The sequence below is a fragment of the Ranitomeya variabilis genome, chromosome 1 (assembly GCF_051348905.1).
Source record: "Ranitomeya variabilis isolate aRanVar5 chromosome 1, aRanVar5.hap1, whole genome shotgun sequence".
Classification (NCBI taxonomy): Eukaryota; Metazoa; Chordata; class Amphibia; order Anura; family Dendrobatidae; genus Ranitomeya; species Ranitomeya variabilis.
Genome location: NC_135232.1, coordinates 196,894,323 through 196,915,854, shown reverse-complemented (window position 1 = coordinate 196,915,854; position 21,532 = coordinate 196,894,323). Strand labels below are relative to the sequence as shown.

General features: G+C 39.9%; 1 protein-coding gene and 1 long non-coding RNA gene across 4 annotated transcripts in view; one reads left to right on the top strand and one right to left on the bottom strand.

The window, feature by feature from the left end:
* The window catches only part of CHSY3 (chondroitin sulfate synthase 3), a 438,108-nt gene that overhangs the window by 134,640 nt on the left and 281,936 nt on the right, over positions 1–21,532 (bottom strand). The gene's annotated exons all lie outside the window — the stretch shown is intronic.
* LOC143808663 (uncharacterized) overlaps positions 1–21,532 on the top strand; it is a 147,194-nt gene that overhangs the window by 111,096 nt on the left and 14,566 nt on the right. The window lies entirely within an intron of this gene.

Below are 21,532 nucleotides of genomic sequence, written 5' to 3'. Positions count from 1 at the left end.
AATGCTCAACACTAGTAGTGAGGCCAGGAGGGCGTAGTACAGACACAGGTGTGGCTGTAATTAGTATAGTGAAGCAGTGACTGATTTAAAAGCCTTGTAGTAGTGGGGGAGGTGAGTCAGTGTGTTCTTGGAAGCAGACAGGGCAGTTGTCTGCAGAGCTCTCTCTGTGTGGAGCAGCAGAGGCTAATGGAACCAGAGAGACTGACACCCTGTGTCTTGGGCTGTCTTATGTGTACCCGGCTGCACTCCAGAGGATAAAGAGTGCAGTGTACTGAGTGAGTACAGAGACTTGTTACCGGTGTGTGGTCACCCAGTGAAACTGGACAAAGGGAAGTTCGGCCTGTGTATTGACTGCGTCATATAGCCATGCATTATTAATGGACTGTATGAAGAAGCCGTATACTATATTAACTGTGTGAAGTAACACAATAAAAGAACATTTTGTTTGAACTTGTTTGGGTCACTGCCGTTTCACTGTGTATGGTCATACCGCTGCATCACAACTGTTAACTTTTTTAGTTTTTCCAGCATTTTTGTGGCATATTTTTAATGTGTTTTTTAAGTCTATTCAACAATTTAAAAACCATCTTGCAGTTTTTCAAGCAAATGCCCGAAGAACAGTCCACTAACTTTTTTTTTAATGGCTTGGCATAATTTGGAAACCTAAAGCAGTTGAAAAAAGCTCAAAAGATATGAACAGCAGGTCATTTTTACATATAAATTAATGTCCTTCTTTTGATCATTTTCTGGGTGCTTTTTCAGGTGGGTTTTGGAGCAGACCTTAAGGCCACATGCGCACGATGAGCATTTGGTGAGTTTTTTTACCTCAGTATTTGTAAGCCAAAACCAGGTGAGGAACAATCAGATGAAAAGTATAATAGAAACACATCACCACTTCTGTATTTATCACCCACTCCTGGTTTTAGCTCTACGTGTACACATGGTCTAAGGGTTTAATCATTACCATGTACAGGTGTATCAGTGCCACTGACTGCTAAAAAAAATGGACAGCACAAATTACAGTTACACCATTTACCATGGACACGGTAACACACATGGTATGGCACAGATTAACATCCCATTCAGGAGTATGTGAAAGAAGTGGGAGTAAATCACATGACATCTGTTCGGAGGAGTGACACAGGATCTCTAATTTACTTCAAGCAAGCATGTCAATGTTGCAAAAACACAAGGTGCCATAACACTTTTAAATGCGTCGTCATGTTGGTGAAAGGATGTAATCTTCTGTAGTGGGTGGTCTGACGTTAACCTTAATGGCACAACGGTAACAGTCTTTGTAGAAGCATTTCTCAGTGGTGTCTTGTCAGCACCTGCACAGGTCTGTGCCATTCAAAATGCAGAGACTGATGTAAAAAAAGCAAGATACTTCCCGGCCTCCTCCCTGCTATCCATTTCAGCATAATGTGAACAAAATGCCATCTGACATGATTTCATTAAAACAAAGCAAGTGTGCTTAGCGCCATAAGTGCCATAATATGTCGCCTCGGAGAATAGTCAGCATGTATTCTGACTCACTTGCTGCAAACTCTCAATGCGATTTATAAGGTTAACCAACATAAGATTCCCCATGAGGCCACTAGACAGAGGCCAAGAAAGCCATGTAAAATGAGTATGGAGAATACTCGGAAGATAATTGAGCTGTCTCGCCTGAAATTTGTAACGCTTGGATTTGCTACTACAACTTGGGTTAATCTGTAATGAAAAAAGGACCATAACAGGGGACTAAATTTAAAATAATATTAATTCTGCATAGTATTTTATTATATTTTGGAAAATGTACTAAGGCTATGTGCACTCAGCATCTTTTTCAGGCAGATTCAGCCCTAATCCATCTAAAAAAGCACCGCCAAAGCAACCATAATATTAACATCACGCACAGCAACATCAAAACGTCATTGCTGTGCACATGTTCTGTCTTATGTCACTTCTTTTCACAGCTTCAGGGATTCAGACACCCTGAAGCAGTCAAAAGGAGAGACATTCTCATTCTTTAGGGATCTTCCGCTGGGAGGCCACCCACAATCATTATATAACAGTATTGTATAAGCGATGCTCTGCCACAAGAAAGATGGCAAAACCACTAGTTAAGCCGTCTCAGGAAAACGACCACCAACATTTTCTAGAAGCTACTTAGCCTGGGAAAATAACAGTTGTCTTGACATCTATACAGAAGTGGTGCATATGTTTCTATTATACTTTTTCTCTAATCGTTCCACTCAATACTGATGTAAAATACTGACCAAATACTGCTAGTGTGACGGCAGCCTAATAGAGTTTTTCCTCATGCTATAGCCGTGGCCAGGACAAGAAGTAGATGGAGCAGGCACGTGGCTATGGTACCATTGAGTACAGGGAGCAACAATACTCTCCCTTTAATTTTCTGTGCATAAACAATTGGGGGGATCCAAATCAGGAGTGGGCATTTTTTTAAGATCAGTAGACCTCAATAGGGTACATGGGTTAAATTAATGAATCATTTTTGGATATTACATACAATTACATAAATAAAACATAATGATGGAAATTTCTCTGTAATGTCGGGAATGGCACATGCATTATTTGGGTGCAGTTTGCAGAATCAAGATGTGCCTTGCTTAGCACTGTAACTCTCCCAAAACACCACATCGTATTGCCAGGTTTTCATCCGACAAAGTATTCGAATATTTTAAGCAAGTTAATATAAACTCAATATAATAATATAAAAGGGGAAATTTAATGAAGAATACAAGCATCCCTTTTGTATGAGTCAAAAAATGGGGAACAGCTGTGTGATTAACTACAGATAGGTGCATCGCAAAATTTAAACCATTAAGTATTAAGCCATGTTCACATGTTGCATTTTTAATGCTTTTTTTTCTGCAGCAAAATCTGCTCTTTTGGCATTAAGAAACTTGCTGCAAAAAAGTACAGGTAGGTTTTGTTTAGCTTTTGATACATTTTTTGTGCATTTTTTGTGCTTGTTTTTGTCATGCTACATTTGTCTCTTTTATATGCTGATGAAGTTTAAAGTTTAGTGCCCAATAAAAAAATCTGATTCTACTTTATCAGTTTTGGCACAAAAAAACACAGCAAAACCTGAAATAAGTGACATGTTCTTTTCTGCAAAACCTGAGGTTTTGCATAAAATACTGAAGAGAAAAAAACAAGTTTCTGAAATCTCAAAGACACAGCCAAAATGGCAAAATGCAGCTAAAATTAGCATTGAAAAAATAGCTGAAAAATAACGCACCAAAAATGCATATGTGTGAATATACCCTTACAAAGTGTTTTTGGGACCAGCAAAAATTAAACAAGGCTAAAAGGAGGACATTTCACATAATAAAAAAAAACATTACTGGCTTAATAAAAAAAGTGTCTTGTTTTATATACTTTGGTTTAATTTTTTTCAACAGACATTAAGCTATCAACTGAAGTCAGAGAAGAACTAGAGAAATAGAGTTATTCCGTCTAGCCCTGGGAAACAATTAGCTACGCTTAAACTAAGGAAGTTGAAGATTATCATTTACCCCGTTTGTAAAAAGCAACTGTGAAACAAAAATCCACTGAGACTCAAAAAAAAAAATCTAACAAAGACCATGGCTAATCATTTCCTGCCCGTAGGATAGTATGTCTCTTTCAACACATCAAGGATCCATCTCAACTATTCCTAATAGCTTGGCCGAGAAAACCAAAGAAGATTCTCAGTACGGTATAAAATATTGTTCCCAGTATAAAAATCTATGGTGTTCCTGCCACCAGTTATCCTTGACAGATAACCAGATATGTACATGTGTAAAGTGCCATGGAATAAATGGAGCTATAAAAGTGTATAATAATAATAATTATATAGTAATTGTGATATAATATTGTACAATACGCTATGGTACACTATAGTTAGAGAGGACAGCACACGTACTACCTGGTAACTGCCCGATAGGCACCTTCTATTACGTCCACATACTCTGATAGAGCACTTAGGAGTGGACTCTAAGGGTATGTGTCCACGTTCAGGATTGCATCAGGATTTGGTCAGGATTTTACGTCAGTATTTGTAAGCCAAAACCAGGAGTGGGTGATAAATGCAGAATTGGTGCATATGTTTCTATTATACTTTTCCTCTAATTGTTCCACTCCTGGTTTTGGCTTACAAATACTGATGGAAAATCCTGACCAAATCCTGATGCAATCCTGAACATGGACACATACCCTCAAGTAGACAAACCTTCGCAGTTAAAAAAAACAAAAAAAAATTAGGGCTTGTGTAGACGATCATATTTTGGGTACGAGTACAATCTGACAAAACACATGCTCCCATGTGGACCATTGTTACTCTATGCAGCTGTGGACATGTCCGATTGTATTCCTCGGACGAAGTCTTTCCAAAGTAACAATCACAAGAACGATTTGCATCAGTAAATTGGATTGTAATCTCTCATGCAAGTCAATGGGTCTGTCGAAAAAATGTGTCCAATGTTCACAAACTCACTGAATGGACATGGAGAATTTTCTTTTTTCCATCTTCTCCACATCTGAGAAAATCAGATGACACTATGATCACACTCTGATCTAACTCAGATTAGATTGGGATTATCATAATCGGACCGATGTTCCCAGATGAGAGAAAATACAGTTGCGTGACCCTAGCCTTATACTCTCCTAAGTTAGGCCCTCACCTGACTCCATACTATGCCTCTACTGACACTTTCTTGGTCCTTGCGTTTTATGTAACAGTGGGGACCTCAGCGACGGAACAACCAATTTCCTGTGAGGACCCGGGAAGTTCTGGCACAAGGAATTAGGTGAAGGTGAGGACTTGGGACAGGAATGTAAAATGTTTTCTTTATTTTTTTTATCATTTTGCTATGCTTTGGGGTCTGAATAGACTTAATCATCTTTTCACATAAATCGTGACTTTTTTATTTATTTGAATTTAATTTATTTTCAACTAAATAAAATACGTTTTGAGTGAATCTCCCCAAAAAGAATTTAGGAAGATTCTCTCCCATATAAATGTAACAGAAATTATGATTTAGATGGAATTATTCATTTTGTGTATAAATGCTGTATTTTGCTGACTCAAATAATCTTTTCAGCAGCGGTGCCACAAATGAGTCAAAAGTAAGAAAGTGTAATGGTTCTAAAAGTACAAAGTGCAATCCGTCCTGCAAGTCATTTATCAAACTTGTGTAGACCACTGTGCTGTCCTTGCTGCTATTGCTACAGCTCTGGTGGGACACAGTTTAACATGTGGAGCCAGACAGTTTCCTTCCAGTGCCCAATAACTGCCATCAAATACTTTCTGGGTCAATGAATTGCTCCCACCTCAGAGACGTCAGATGTGCAGAGGAGAAATCACAATAAGGCGCTTTCATTTTACTGAAAGCCAGCACTGTATGAGCGCACTGTGAGCTCTTCATTTGGAGAGAATGATATCAGGGTAGAGCCGAGGTGTAAGCTACATCCGTGCAATTGAAAACAGCTAAATTCAACCTTCTTGCTGTGCTTGTACTTTATCTAAAAATAAGGCACAACTAAGCTGCTGTCTGAACCTCTTACATTTAATATGCTCTGAAATATATATGACATTTCCAGCTACATAATCTGGAAGCAAATCGGAAAAAAATTATTTTGAGTTTTATAAATTTATACTTTTTTATTGCAAAATAATTAAATGAAAAGATCAACGATTTATGCACCAAGTATCAAAAGTATTTAAATTTAATTTATTTATTATGCTTTGCTTATATAGCGCATTCATATTACACAGCTCTTTATATACGTTATCATTGTGATCCGCACTGGGACAATCTAAATTCCCTATCAGTATGTCGTTGGAGTGTGGGAGGAAACCGGAGTACCCAGAGAAAACCAGCATAAACACGGGGGGACATACAAACTCCTTGCAGATGTTGTCCAAGGTGGGATTTGAGCACAGATCCCCAGCTCCAAAGCGACAGTGCAAACCACTGAGCCACCATACTATTTTTTTTATTACTTTAAGCACCACTCCAGCATTTGTTTTATTATACGTAAGGTAAGTATAATACTAGGGGCAGGAAACTTTGATTGGTCACAGCACTCCAATGGGATTGAGATTTCAGGTACTTACTGACGCAATTAGCATCAGTGACATTAGAACTGCATTTGGTACCACTCTACAACATATACATTTTAGACAACCACTTAATTTAAAAAAAATAATGAACTGGAGTGTAATTTGGTATTCATGCAAAATAGGAGCATGGTAAGGTTTTAATACTAGAGGTTAGGACCATTCCAAACTTGGGTACACCTTGACATTGGTGGGATGGCTTTAATGTTTTTTTTTTTTTAATCAAAAGCGGTGTTTACTAAGTACCCTGTGTTATTTCTATGCACTTTTGCTTTTACTTATTCACTTACAGCTATATGTTCTTTTTGTTTCTACCTTGGGTTTTTTTCTGTTTGATGGCCAGTCTGAACATGCTACCATTTTTCATGAAAAACCAACTGGTACTATAGTTCATTTTTTTTTCGGCTTAATCACTTAATTTAACTAGGTGCCATGAGCTAACATTTCACAAGTAGTGATTTTATAGTAATATTAGGTATGTTCTGGAAAGAAAAAAAAGAAACTTGCATGTAACTGAAATGGTCTAATGCATTCAAGAACTAAGCTGCATGTACCGTTAATTGTGCGAAAAGCCATTTCATAATACTATGTTGTTTCCATGTTCTAAATGTTGTTTTCCATTTATTATGCAGCAATGTTTACAGTGGCATTCACAATGCATAGACACAAAACAACAATTGTAGGGACTTATTAGATTAGTAGTTGTAGGGAACAGCACAGGACGAGAAAGTGACACATTCTAGCAGCCAATAACTGGTTGCTCCTATGTTATCTTTGCACACACCATATACAGTTGAATTCCATATATTATTGCATAACACTATATATAATAAAAAAAGAATGGGGAGAGATAATTATCAAAATGATGCACAAGAAAAGTTGTCTTAATCAGCAACAAATTTTCATGTCATTATTTAAAGTGTCTCTCGAAAACTTAGAGCTGAAATCTGATTAGCTGTCACAGGCAAATGATCATTTTTTGACCGTGTAACAAGTCTTTATCAAGCTTCATCTTTATCAGATTCTTGATATAGACATGTATTACTATTAAAGTACCGTATTTTCCGGCGTATAAGAAGACTTTTTAACCCCTGAAAATCTTCTTAAAAGTCGGGGGTCGTCTTATACGCCGGGTATCGCCTTGTACGCCGGGTGTATATGGTGGGTGGGGGGGGAAGTGGTCCTGATGACGACGAGGGGGCGTCTCACAGGAAAGTGAGTATCCCCCATTACCTCATCGTAGCGCTGCAGTGTGGGGTCTCTGTGCTGGGAGCGGCGGCTGCTGTGCTGTGGGGCGGCGGCTCCTCTTCTGCAGTGTGGGGCCTCTGGTGCTGTGGGGCGGCGGCGGCGTATCTTCATGCAGTCGGGGCTCCTCCGGCATCTCCTTAAAGCTCGGAGGCCCCGCTGGCCGCTCCATCGGTACAATACGGTGGCCTCCGGGAAAATGGCCGCTGCTCAGATTCAAATCTCGTGTCCCGAGATCTCGGGAGACGAGATCTGAATCTGAGCATGCGCCGCCCCCAGCGGCCATTTTCCCGGAGGCCACCGCATCGCACCTATTGAGCTGCCTCCGGGAAAATGGCCCCTGCTCAAATTCAGATCTCGTCTCCCGAGATCTCGGGACGAGATCTGAATCTGAGCAGCGGCCATTTTCCCGGAGGCCACCGCATTGTACCGATGGAGCTGCCAGCGGGGACTCAGGGCTTTAGGGAGATGCCGGAGGAGCCCCGACTGCATGAAGATACGCCGCCGCCGCCGCCCCACAGCACCAAAGGCCCCACACTGCAGAAGAGGAGCCGCCGCCCCACAGCACAGCAGCCGCCGCTCCCAGCACAGAGACCCCACGCTGCAGCGCTACGATGAGGTAATGGGGGATACTCACTTTCCTGTGAGATGCCCCCTCGTCGTCATCAGGACCACTCCCCCCCCAAAAAAGGCACATATTCACCGGCCCTATAAGATGACATACGTTGTATAAGAAGACCCCCGACTTTTAAGAAGATTTTATATTTTAACTGGTAAAGTTGGGGGGTCGTCTTATACGCCCAGTCGTCTTATACGCCGGAAAATACGGTAGTAAAGTAGCCTCAGATTCTGGTGAATAAAACAGCCTACAGGAGCCACTTGCCAATAAAGAGTATGATCCCCACGGCTTACAAAACGTTACAAATTACCAATTGATAGTTGTCAAGTATCTCAATATAGTTGATCACACTTTACTAAAGGACTAACAGTTGCATGAGTAACAGAAACTGCAAAGTGGCATTTGCATTGACTTTTACAAATCCCATTCAGATGTAACTTAAATTTCTGCAATAAATGTGTCTCCCTTTTTTAAATGAATATAACATTTTCTTTAGGAAACAATACATTTTAGGATGAAGCTAAAAACCTTTCTAAGCAATGTCGTAATTCGCACCAATAAATTATCAATGTAATTATATATGGAGTTTGGAATTTTTCTTTACTGCTGACAAAATGACCCAACAAAGACAATGATTTATTTTTGGGTATTTACATAGCTACTTAGATCTACCTCTAGTACATAGCCTGTGTTCTGTCTCACCTATAGAGATAAGTAGAATTTGTATGCAGCAGCCAGGGTTTAGTAAGAGACTGACAGGGTCCAGGGTTGTAAGAACAGTTATTATCACCATACTCTCTAACAGAGGATGAGGACAGCTTTTCAGACTGCCGCGCTCTGGCTATAAGCCTAGAGGAGTGATTTTTTTTTCGTATTAAGATTTGCCAGCTGGAACAGCAATCGTCTTGTTGAGTACCAGAAGGCAATGCATAAAGTATTGCTTAAATCTATATCTTTCCTGCCGAAAAGAAAAAGAAAAAACACAGAGCAAAACTCATAATTAAATGGAAAATTTGCCAGCAATATCCATTACAGCATTTTCTAGAAATTAAAGAAAACTGTAATAGACGTAGATAATATATTTGTGACATTTTATATCTAAAAGCAAATAAACATACACACTTAATATTATTTTGTTCCTATCGAGAAGCTGTCATGTAATAATTTGCTTCTGACTACTAAGAGATTAAAAGCCTTGAGTTTCAAGAGATTCAGTAGGCTCCCGGGAAATTTGTAGAAGAATTAACTGAAACAGCATGTTGACATGATAAGTAGCACTCCAACCTCGCCGAACTAAGGACATGGATTTGAATCCAACCTGAATGAGTACATGTACTCTTTGCCTTTATCTTACACGCCAAGACCATAGGGTGCTCTGTGCCTTCATCTTACATGCAAAAACACATATGGTTAAATTATTTGGCTTCTTATATGATCTAATGTGTGATTCAAGAAACAAGGATTGAGGCTGACATGGTTGAGCAATACATGTATTAAAATAAATGTAATTAAATAATAATTGAAGAACATATAGGTCACTGCATCAGTATATGTGTCTGTACTCACAGGGCTTCCATTATTATTTAAAGAGGTTGTCCACTACTTTTACATTGATGCCCTATTCATAGGATAGGGCATCAATGTCTAATTGGCAGGGGTCCGGCACTTCGCACCCCTGTAGATCAGCTGTTATCGGTGCCAAGAGCTTGCGCTGCTGGCTGGAGGTAATTACTTGCAGTGATTGGCAGTCTACTTGTAGTGGCTGGGGCTTGTTACTGCACAACCGTCTCCAATTTAATTGAATGGCAGGCGGATGTGTAGTACCCCATGGCGGCCACCATAAGTAGATGGCCAAGCTCCTCAAGTACTTTCGGCCAACGGCCGACACCACTGATAGCAGCTGATCATCGGGCATGCTGAGTGCCGGACCTGGCCGATCAATGTAAAAGTAGTTGACAACCTCTTTAAGGACAGAGATCTTTGCACAATATGTGAAGATTAGGCACTAGATATGAGTGAACCCAAACTATAAAGTTTGGGTTTTTTACTTAATACCTAGTGTCTGGTGCTGAACATCAAACACGGACTTCTCCCGGAACTCCATTTTACATTGAGAGAAATAGAGATTGATTTCTATGGGGCTTGGGTTCAGGTTCAAGTTCGGGTACAGTTCTGGTACCTGAATCCGAATTTTGGACTAAAATTCAGTCGAACACGAACTTCCACAAGTCACTAATCCCTATGATGTGGTACAGTAAATGGTCAGCACAGCCCAATGGTAGAGGTGCCTGATAGTAGGTGCCCAGACCATAAAATATGATAATGATATACTTAGGCACACTCTGGGGAGTCTGATGCAACAAAGTGTTTAATACATACAGTATTCACAATGTTCACAAACGTTTCGGTCTGCAAACGACCTTCATCAGTGTGCTCTATAGCTAATCGGAGAAGGGTATGTGGAATAAACCCTTGAGAAGGATATTGCATCAAAAAAGATTTTTTTATTTGGATACACAGGCAATCCTGTAGATAGAGGGCTAGGCCAGCCGATCAAGTTAGAAGCAGCTGGAGAGCAGGAGGGAGACGCGGTATCCACCGCAAGTCTGGTAACCATACTAATCCCTACGAGACTCACCTTCTGGCGTTTTCATCTATCATTGTTGCTCCTGTTGGTCTCTGGAAGTTTGTGACCTACCAGTGCTCCAGTGTTGCAAGGAGCGAGCTGGAGGTCACAACTCAATTCAAGTCAATGAGAGCTTTGTTCTGGGTTACAAAGACTTGCATTGAGAGCTTGTGATTAAGCTTTTGACTCCAGGGGACTGGAGTGACACCAAAAAAAGGTGAAGTCACCGGAGGGTGAGTCTGAGATGGGAGCAAGGACCTTAAGTTTAAAGCACCACTCCATCACTGAAAAAAACACTGGAGTGGTGCTTTCATGCTCCAGGCATAAATGCAACATCTACGCTCCCGACTATTATTTTATCGCTGATGTCATATGTAGCCACAGGGAGCACCTTTTTTGCAAGGCAAGAAAAAGATGGAAAAAATGTTATATATCCATATTATATGACGATGAAATGGCATAGAAGGAACAGTTGTGGGGATATGTATAATTTAAAAAAAATGGTTTGCAAAATAGAAACAAAATAGTTATAGCAGTATGTCATGATGACTGATCAAAGCTTAAAAAGTTAGCAGTACTAATAAGCATAAAACATCTACAAAAGAGACCTTCTTCTAATATGTTCTAGTATTTTTAAGTTCAATATCGGAGCTGATCTGAAGGGCTGTAGCAGAGGATTATGCCTTTACATGAGCTCCCTGAAGGATCACTTATACAGGCTGCGCTGTTTAAATTGGGATATGTTCAAGGAGAAAAACATGTTAGCATCCTGTCAATACAGAACAACCTGTATGGAAAAGCCCATATGGGAGCTGCATGCGGACTATTCATCTCTTTCAGCTTCAGCCTGCAACTTCAGCTGTTGGGAACCAAACTTTAATACAATGTATTTTAGTAAGATACAGCCCAACAAGTGGTCTGGTATTGTGGCTCTATCAGGAAAAACCTGAAAGAGAATACATAAATTGAATAGTTTTCAATATTAGCACACAATCCATACACATCAAGCAAAAAATAAAGGCATACCTAAAACCTGAACAATTAAAGGTAATGTATAAGAAAGTTTTGCTACTTAATCTGAGAGCAGCATGATGTAGTTGTAGAAAGCCTAAGTTATGCGATGGTTCACTTATAAAGTTGTGTGCCATAGTTTCAATACAATCAGTGTTTTATCAGCAGATGATTATCACTTTAACTTGTTTAATGACTATCCTCGACTCTGATATCTCCTTCAAACCACATACCCATGCCCTTTTCACTTCCTGCCTACTTTAACTCAAAAAAATTTCCCGGATCCGCATATTCCTCAACCAAGAATCTGCAAAACCCCTAGTCCATGCACTCCACCTCCCTCCTTGACTACTGCAACCTCCTGTTTTGTGGCCTCCCTTTTAACACTCTCACACCCCTCCAATCTATTCTATACTCTGCTGCCCGACTAATCCACTTATACCATCCTATTCCCCGGCCTCTTCTCTCTGTCAATCCTTTCACTGGCTCCCCATTATCCAAAGAATCAAGTTCAAAACCCTAACCATGACATACAAAGCCATCCACAACCTATCTCCTCCATACATCTGTGACCTCGTCTCCCGGTACTTACCTGCACGCAACCACCAATCCTCACAAGATCTCCTTCTCTACTCCCCTCTTATCTCCTCTTCCCACAATCGCAAACATTTCTCTCGCGTATCACCCCTACTCTGGAACCCTCTACCACAACACATCAGACTCTCGCCTTCCATGGAATCCTTAAAAAAGAACCTGAAGACCCACCTCTTCCGACAAGCCTACAACCTGCAGTAACCACCGATCCACCAAACTGCTGCAGGACCAGCGCTACCCTCACCTACTGTATTCTCACCCATCCCTTGTAGATTGTGAGCCCTCGCAAGCAGGGTCCTCTCTCCTCCTGTACCAATCGTGACTTGTATTGATTAAGATTATTGTACTTGTTTTTTATTATGTATACCCCTCCTCACATGTAAAGCGCCACAGAATAAATGGTGCTAAAACAAATAATAATAATGACTCGACTATTACAAAATCATATGGCAGACAGTACTATGGTCACACTTCTTGTACATAAAGGAATCGCCATTTGTAATGTATAAACTGTTTTTCCTTGAAGAAATCATCGCTGCAAGCCTACGTGTTCATACATCACTGAACAGATCTCTATATTGTCCGTTTATATGCTTCAACATTGCATTAAGATCATCTATAACCCTCTGTTTGTTTCAAACTGAATAACGAAGAGTTTGATAACCTAGCTTGCTATTGCGGTTCACACATTCCCCTAAAAATTTGGTTGTTCTTCTTCCAAGAATATGTCACTTATTAAGCTGTGTCATGTAGTGTAACTACGATCAGTGTTTTATCAGCAGGAGATTATCATTGCATGACTAGGTCTCATGTGCACGGCAGTCCAGCTCTGGCTCTGGGTTGTATCTAGCTGTCAGTGCAGGGGGCATGGTTACAGCCGCCATTCTATATACTCAGAGCAGTGACTGGACTAGTGCCTGTGCTGTCCCATGACTGAAATCGGAACGCTACCGGGATGAATAAAGTTAATTTTCTCCCCGCAATGTTCAAGTAAGTGCAGGTGCGGGGCGGGTTAGTAACACTATTCTCATGAGAAGAATAGCATTCATTCTTGTTTTAGAGCGTTACCTCCACACTGTCACTGATTGGCAGCTTTCTGCCTATGTACAGTACAGGGAGAAAGTGATCAGCTAGCAGTGGGAGAGTGGATGAGCACATGAATATTGCTGCAGCTAATAAAGAGGGATTTTATGACAACTATGGAAAGAAAGACTGTAAATAATACATAGAGGGGAACACAGTCTTTATTACAGTCTTGGCATTAGATAGATCAGCATAAACCAGCAGATAAGTACCTTCTTAAATGAAATCTAAATGTTTAAAAAATGCTACCAAAAAACTGCTAAATCATTACAGGGGAATATTCATCAAAACTGGCATTTTATAGGCCAAAAATCCACTGGTGTAAGGTATGCAAACTTTATTTTGACATCCATACTGCTAAATTAATTTGGCACATGTTTTGGGCTGTCTGTGTGCCAGAGTTTGAAAAAGTACTCGAGTCATGAGCTGGAGAACATGTCAGCAATAGGTTAAGCCACTTTTTTGGTATAAATAAGTGAACTGTTGCATTTTGGTATGCCACGCTCCTTCCTCCTATAAGGAACCTGTAATGTAATATAACGCCATTAACCTGCAGATACGTGATTAATCTGCAGGTTAATAGGGTTCTGACAACATGCGGTTGCCGCACTGAGAGCCCCACTGCCGGGAGGAAATGAACTGCCATCATGGTTTCAGTCACCACTCAGTGCATAGAGAGCAGCGGCTGTAACCACATCACCAGCACTGACTGACAGCCAGCCCTAATGCTGAGCCTGCTGTCAGTCTCCGTGCCAAGGGTGCAGTTACAGCCACCGGTGTCTATGCACAGAGTAGTGACAGAACCTGTGACAAAGTCTCCCCCATGACTGAAAGAGTGAGGCAGCTGGGGGGAATAAAGTTAATTCCCTTCTGGCAGTGGGGTTCTCAGTTTCAGTGCAGGAGCTGGGCAAGTTCAGAATGCTGGTAAAGGGGTTTTTTCATGAACATAGTACATTTTAATTAATCGATCTGTATACCCTCTTTTTCTTCCTCCCCTGCCCAGGAGCTGTGGTATGATCGGACCATGTTTCTGCACCAACAGACACGGCCATTACACAGTACACAGCAGGGGCACATGTATAAGATTATCTCAGCACAGGAACATTTTATTTAAACACATCAAATTGTGGAAATTATTATTATTTAAAGATCTACATGATTAAAATTAACCTTGTTTGTGAGAAAAACCCTTTAACCTCTAGATTCACCGCATATCTGAAGGTTGATGGTGTTATTTACATGACAGGTTCCCTTCAAACACTGCCCACTCTTCAGAGATGTGATGCAAATTATGTAAGAAAGTCAAAAGTCACAGAATCTTTGCACAATTATGTGTTTTCTGGCATAAACAAAAATGATAAATTCCCCCCTCACCCCAGGCAACTTTAGGCTGGAATCACATATTCAGTTTCTGAAGCCATTTTTGAACAAGAGACTGGCGTGAATCCCAAAAGACTTATAATTACACATCTTAAAAAACTGCCTATGTGAGTCCAAACATGGTTTTTAGTTCAGCAGTAATTGCGTTTGCTCGAGTGCTGTAAAATATGCCGCATTTTTAGACAGTATATATTAATGTCATCTTACAATGCATGATAGAATATTCTATGTCCAGTGACCATGTATGACCATTGTCATCTAGTGATTTAGAAAAGACAACCAGTAATGTGCACATGAAATCCATGTTCTAGATTTTGTATTTTTATAGACCACTTATGGATGTGCCGCTTTTATTTCATATTTTTCTTACAGTAAGAAATGAAAGCATCATCTTTATAAATTATAGACGCAAATTCAGATTTCCGCTCAACACAATACTTTGGCCGAGTTTACGTTATATCTTAAGGACTGTAGAGTAAAAATGGAAACTGACATAGAATTGTGAATTGGGCATATCAATATAAATAAGAAAATAACCCAAAAAGAGAATATGTTATTAGAGCTGTCAGATTTTTTTTCCAGCGAATGCAGCTGTCACTTTTGACATCATAGCGCTTCCTACCGTGACTATATCTGGTGCAGTCTCTCATCAAAGCTGAAGTTCAGAACGGTTATTGAAAAGAATGTGGAATCTATAAATGGAATGCACTACACGGAATGAATTATCTAGATGGTCAGGAAACAGTATTTAAGTATAGTAATTTGTGTCAGGGACTGAAGTAGTAATTAAGGAAGAATAGTACCATTAGCTTCCTGATTTGGTGCCATCATGTTCTACTACCGAAGCAAAAATACAAACGGGCTTCTCTTTAGTAAGCTAACACATTGCTATGGCTCCAGAAACAGCCTTTTCCTTCATGGTAATTTCCACTGCCCAGTCCAGAGCTGCTTTTTCCATATGTACATCAATGTATATTACAAATAATGGTACAACCACTCACAATACAAGAATCTATGAAGAAAGGACGCTGCTGTTTTGCACTAGCTATTCCCAAGTCAGTAAGTACTTTCATTGGACTGGGTTACCGAGGGCCTACCACTAACCAACTCCAGGGCCCCAGTTTTCAGCTACATGCAAATGTGACATTATCCTCACAAATTTATATAACAATGAATTTTGTAGATTGTTAAATGAATAAGATGCTGGCTTTGTCTGTACATAGTCAGAGAGGCCCGGCGCCTGCGCACTGCAGTACTTTACGCTACCCCAAACAGGGCAGATAAAGTACGCCTGCGCAGGATCGCGACAGAAAGCAAGGAAGAGGACGTCATCATATGAAGGTGGGAGGCGCTGGACCCGGACTTGTGACGCCCATCGAACCGGAAGGCACCGGGACCACTCCTGGGTGAGTATAATCCAACTTGTTTTTCTTATCTTATCGGCGGCTTATCTACAGCATTACGGAATGCTGCAGATAAGCCCCTGATGGTGGTGGCAGCAGCTTATAGTCGAAAAATGGGGTGACATATTCCCTTTAAGACATTTATTCACTAGGAAGATGCTGCATTTTCTTAAGACTAATACTATCTAATGACAGGCCATCTAAGCTCCTCAGAAGCTTTCAATTTTTACAGATGTATACCGCATGTATTCACAGATGTGTACTATTTATGACATGTATTCCATCCATTTAGGTTCCCCAGGGGCTTAATGTACTTAGCGGGGTCTATTGTACAGTGGGTAAAATAAGTATATGATACACTGTAAATTTTGCAAGTTTTCCCACCTACAAAGTATGGAGAGGTCTGTGATTTTTATCGTAGGCACACTTCAACTGTGAGACAGAATAAAAAAAAAAATTGTATGATTTTTACATAATTAATTTGCATTTTTTGTATGAAATAAGCATTTGACGCAATAAACAGAACTTAAAATTTGGTACAGTAACCTTTGCAATTAGAGGCCAGATGTTTCCTTTAGTTCTTGACCAAATTTGCACACGCTGCAGCAGGGATTTTGGCCCACTCCTCCATACAGATCTTTGAGGTTTCCTGGCTGTCACTAAGCAACATTGAGTTTCCGCTCCCTCCAAAGATTTTTTATTGGGTTCAGGTCTGGAGACTGGCTAGGCCACTCCAGTACCTTGAAATGCATCTTACGGAGCCACTCCTTAGCTTCCCTGGATGTTTGTGTTGAGTCATTGTCATGCTGGAAGACCCAGCCACAAATCATCTTCAAATGCTTTTACTGAGGGAAGGGGGTTGTTGGTCAAAATCTTGTGATACATGACCCCACTCATCCTCTCTCCTTTTTACAAAAGCACCCCCCAAAGTATGATATTTGCCCCACCTTGATTCACAGTTGGGACTGTGTTCTTGGGATTGTACTCCTCTTTCTTCTTCCTCCAAACACGGCGAATGGAGTTGATGACAAAAAATTCTATTTTGCTCTCATCTGAACACATGACCTTCTCCAATAGCTCCTCTGGATCATCCAGATGGTCATTAGAGAACTTTAAATGGGCCTGTACATGTGTTGGCATGAGCAGAGGGACCTCCCATGCCCTGCAGGATTTTAATCCATGACGGTGTAGTGTGTTACTAATGGTAATGTTTGAAACTCTGTTCCCAGCTCTTTTCAGGTCATTAACCAGGTCTTCCCCTGTAGTTCTGGGCTGATTCCTGATCTTTCTCAGAATCAATCTTACCCCACGATGCAAGATCTTGCATGGTGCCCCAGATCAAGGAAGATTGACAGTAATCTTGTATTTCTTTCATTTTCTAATAATTGTGCCAACTGTTGATTGCCTTTTCATCAAGTTGGTTGCCTATTGTCCTGGCCATGGTGGAGAGGTTAGAGTGGGATTGACGGAGTGTGTGGACATGTGTATTTATACAGGAAGTAAGTTCAAACAGGTACAATTAATACAGGTAATGAGTGCAGAGTAGGAGGGCTTCTTAAAGAAAAACTAACAGGTCTGTGAGAGCCAGATTTTTTGCTGGTTGGTAGGTGATCAAATACTTATTTCAAGCAAAAACATGCAATTCAGTTAAAGAGAAATTGTGCAAAGTGATTTCTGTCTTTTTCTGTTTAGATTCTGTCTCTCACAGCAGAAGTGTACCCAGGACAAAAATTACAGACCTCTCCATTCTTTGTAGGTGTGAAAACTTGCAAAATTGGCAGTGTATCAAATACTTATTTTCCCTTCTGTATTTACTCATTGATGTCGCTTATTTATTATATATGTATTCATTCTGTGGTATCCCTCTGTACTGACAACACATGGTCACTCGAGTACCCACCTAGTGGATAGGTAGTTGGCTTATACATATTTTGGGGAGCTCATTAATTTAGGATTTTGCTGTAGGGATCCTATTTAGGTCCTCTAGTCCCTGTAGGAACTCTCTGAACATGTGGGATGTTGTCTGGCCAGCAGGCTAGTTTTAGTTATTGGAAGAGTCAAGCAAGGACATACCTTGTGAGGGGCACATTGTCGAACTAATTAGGTGCCAACCTCCGCGGTCAGAAAGAGAATTGTGCAGGGTGAATTCAGTCCCTAATTACTCCCTCTTTGACCCAATTGATAATTATCAATAATTTTGTATGTTTGCATCTATGCATTTTTGTTAGCACGTGATTTAAAATTTAATATTTAATAATGATACGTTTTTAAAGCTTTGGTTTTCAATTGTACAGCATGCCAACAAGTAATACTAGAGATCTCTAGAGAATCTATACTGGATCAGCAAGGGAATTTTTATATTATGTACAATATTTGAATATTTATATATGTTTTTGTTTTGTTAAGAAACTGGTCAACTGTTTTAGGCAAAAGACTAAAGAAAACATTGGAAAACTGCAGATTAAAAAAAAATGCTGAGTTTCAATTGCTGGGGTATCCATGATTGTGAAAATAAGGGAGCCAACTAAGCGTGATCATCCTCAGCAGAAGGGGGGGGGATTTTAAAAACTGTAGTACCTGATATAACAATCAAGATCAAGGGGGTTCAGTCACTTTGATAAAGGCCGGGGTCACACTTGTGAGTGTAATGCAAGAAACTCACGTGAGTCTCTCGCATCAATACCCGGCCTTCTGCCGGAACTCGGGACCGGAGCGTTCAGCTGTATGTATTTCTACGCAGCTGAACGCTCTGGTTCCAAGTGACGGCAGCAGTGCCAAGAATTGATGCACAAGTTTCTCGCATTACACTCGCAAGTGTGACCCCAGCCAAATGCTAAGAGATGGAATACCCCATTGTTTGGCTTTAGGAACCATCTTCATTTTTTTTCACATGAGGCCGTACGAGCCTTGACTTGTCTTTTTCTAAAACAAATACAAAACTGACTTACTATTTGTCATAAAAATCCTAAAGAAACATTTCCATCAAAAATTGTATTCTCTTAAAATATTGCAATCATCACATGATATAGCACTGTATATTTGCAATTGCTCATTTTGCCTTTCTACCAAGCTAATTCTTGTCTTTTCTCTGCTCTATTTAAAAACATGAAGCCTTTATTTCCATTATTTATCAATCCCCTCTTCAACTCCTGACCCAGCTGCTCCCTCCTGCCTCTGCCAGGGACTTTAGCAGTGATTTATGACTCATGCAGGTTAAAAAGACTTTCTGTTTCTCCATAGAGCTTAAAAAGATTCAGCTAGTCAGTTTTTAATCCTGTGATGTCATAGATCTAATGGAAAATAAAATAATTAGCTGGGTAGAAAGGCAAAATGAGCAATTGTAAGTACAATATGCTATATAATATGATTATTGCAATATATTAAGAGGATAAAAATTTTGATGGAAGTGCTCCTTTAACATAGACATATTTTCCAATTTAAATTTTTATATTGTTGCATCTTTTCTTTTTAGTAATTGGAAAAAAATAATGTTGAAGAATAGTTCCTTATCCATTTTGAGGAGTAGCAGAAATGTGTGTTCTGGGCTCTCTATTTATAGCTCAAAAGTACAGCGTATTTTTTTCTATAAAAGTGAAATAATTTTAGATGGAACATGGAAAGGACATCAAAGTTACAGCTGTGGGTTTATCTCTGACATTTGACAGAATGGAGTCTTAGAACCCATGTGACAAGCTCCATCTCCCATACTTTGTTCACATTTCACATCCTGAATTTCCAGCTTTGAAAACTGACATCCTTGGAGCATAAAAAAATAGGCTATGCCTTATTTCTACAACTATTGTAGGATCAAAGGAAAAAATCAAATGGGATTTTTTTGTAGTGTTCTCAATCAAAATACTTTTTTTATCAAATGGATATTTAAGTCTTTAAATAAAATAAAAATCTTACCAATTTGACTCTTTTACAGAGTTATATATATTTATTATAAAGGGAACCTGGTCAGATTTTTCCCATATGAGGTAAGGCCAGTACCTGTAAGCCTTGATATACAGTATTCTAATAAGCTGTATTTATGCCCCCAATCTGGCTTACAAGAAAAGAAAAAAAACCTTTCATTATACTCACCAATGGGGCGGTCCGGGCCTATGGGCATCTCTGGACTTGATCTGATGACTTCTCTGATCTTGTGATCTCTGTCCTCCTTCTGCAGTTCATGTGGATGATGCATCCTACATTATCCACACAGTGTCCAGCATTGTGCTGGCTTTGTAGCCAACACATTAGAAGATAGCAGCTGTGATAAACCACGTCTGTTTTCTCTCAAGGATTCAGATTTCTTTTAATGAAACCTAGATGTGCTTGACAGTTGGATAACTGACCTGCTCCTGCTAGACTGTAGAAGCATTAACTGTAAACTTACAACAGCGCGAAGTTAAAGCCCAGGCTCGGCCCGTGGTCTTTATCAAGTAAATGGGAAAGAACTGACATAGAAATGTCATAGATTATTACAGTCTCCCCTAAAGAGAAAAGACAAATTTAATCTACCATATTTAAATACAAATGAGAAACGGTACAGTATATTGTGCTGTAATTGCCACAAAGCTTACAGCGATCCAATCAGTAATTGCTGATATGAATGTTTGCTTGTGTAAGTTAGCCGTAAGGTTATGTTGATAATTCATTTTTCTTTTACATTTGGTATATGTGCAAGAATAGTTTCACGCCACATGCATTACATATCCATAGGTCCCTGCTTTGTCACATTATTAAACACTAGATGGTTCCCCGATTCTAACGTATCGGGTATTCTAGAATATGTAGGTAGTATATAGCACAGGCTACGTACTATATTGCACAGTGACGTAGTATATAACACAGCCAACGCAGTATATAACAGCTACGTAGTATATAAGAGAGCTACGTAGTATGTAACACAGCGTACGTAGTATATAGCAGAGCTACATAGTATATAGCACAGCCACGTAGTATATAACATAGCCACATAGTGTATTGCACAGGTATGTAGTATATTGGCCAGCCACGTAGTATATAGCAGAGCCACATAGTATATTGTAGAGCCACGTAGTATATTGCACAGGCACATAGTATATTGCACAGCCACGTAGTATATAACACAGTCATGTAGTGTATTGCACAGCTACGTAGTATATTGCACAGTCACGTAGTATATAACAGAGCCACGTAGTATATTGCACAGTCGACGTTGTATATAACAGAACCGACACAGCCACATAGTATATTGCACAGCTACATAGTATATAACACAGAGCACGTAGTATATTGCACAGCCACGTAGTATATTGCAATGTCACGTTGTATATTGCCCAGCTACATAGTATATAGCACAGAGATGTAGTATATAACAGAGCCCATGCAGTAAGTAACACAGCCCACGTAGTATATAGCAATGTGGGCACTATATGTATGCGCAGCATCAATAGTAAAAAGTTGGTCACACAGGGTTAATAGCAGTGTTA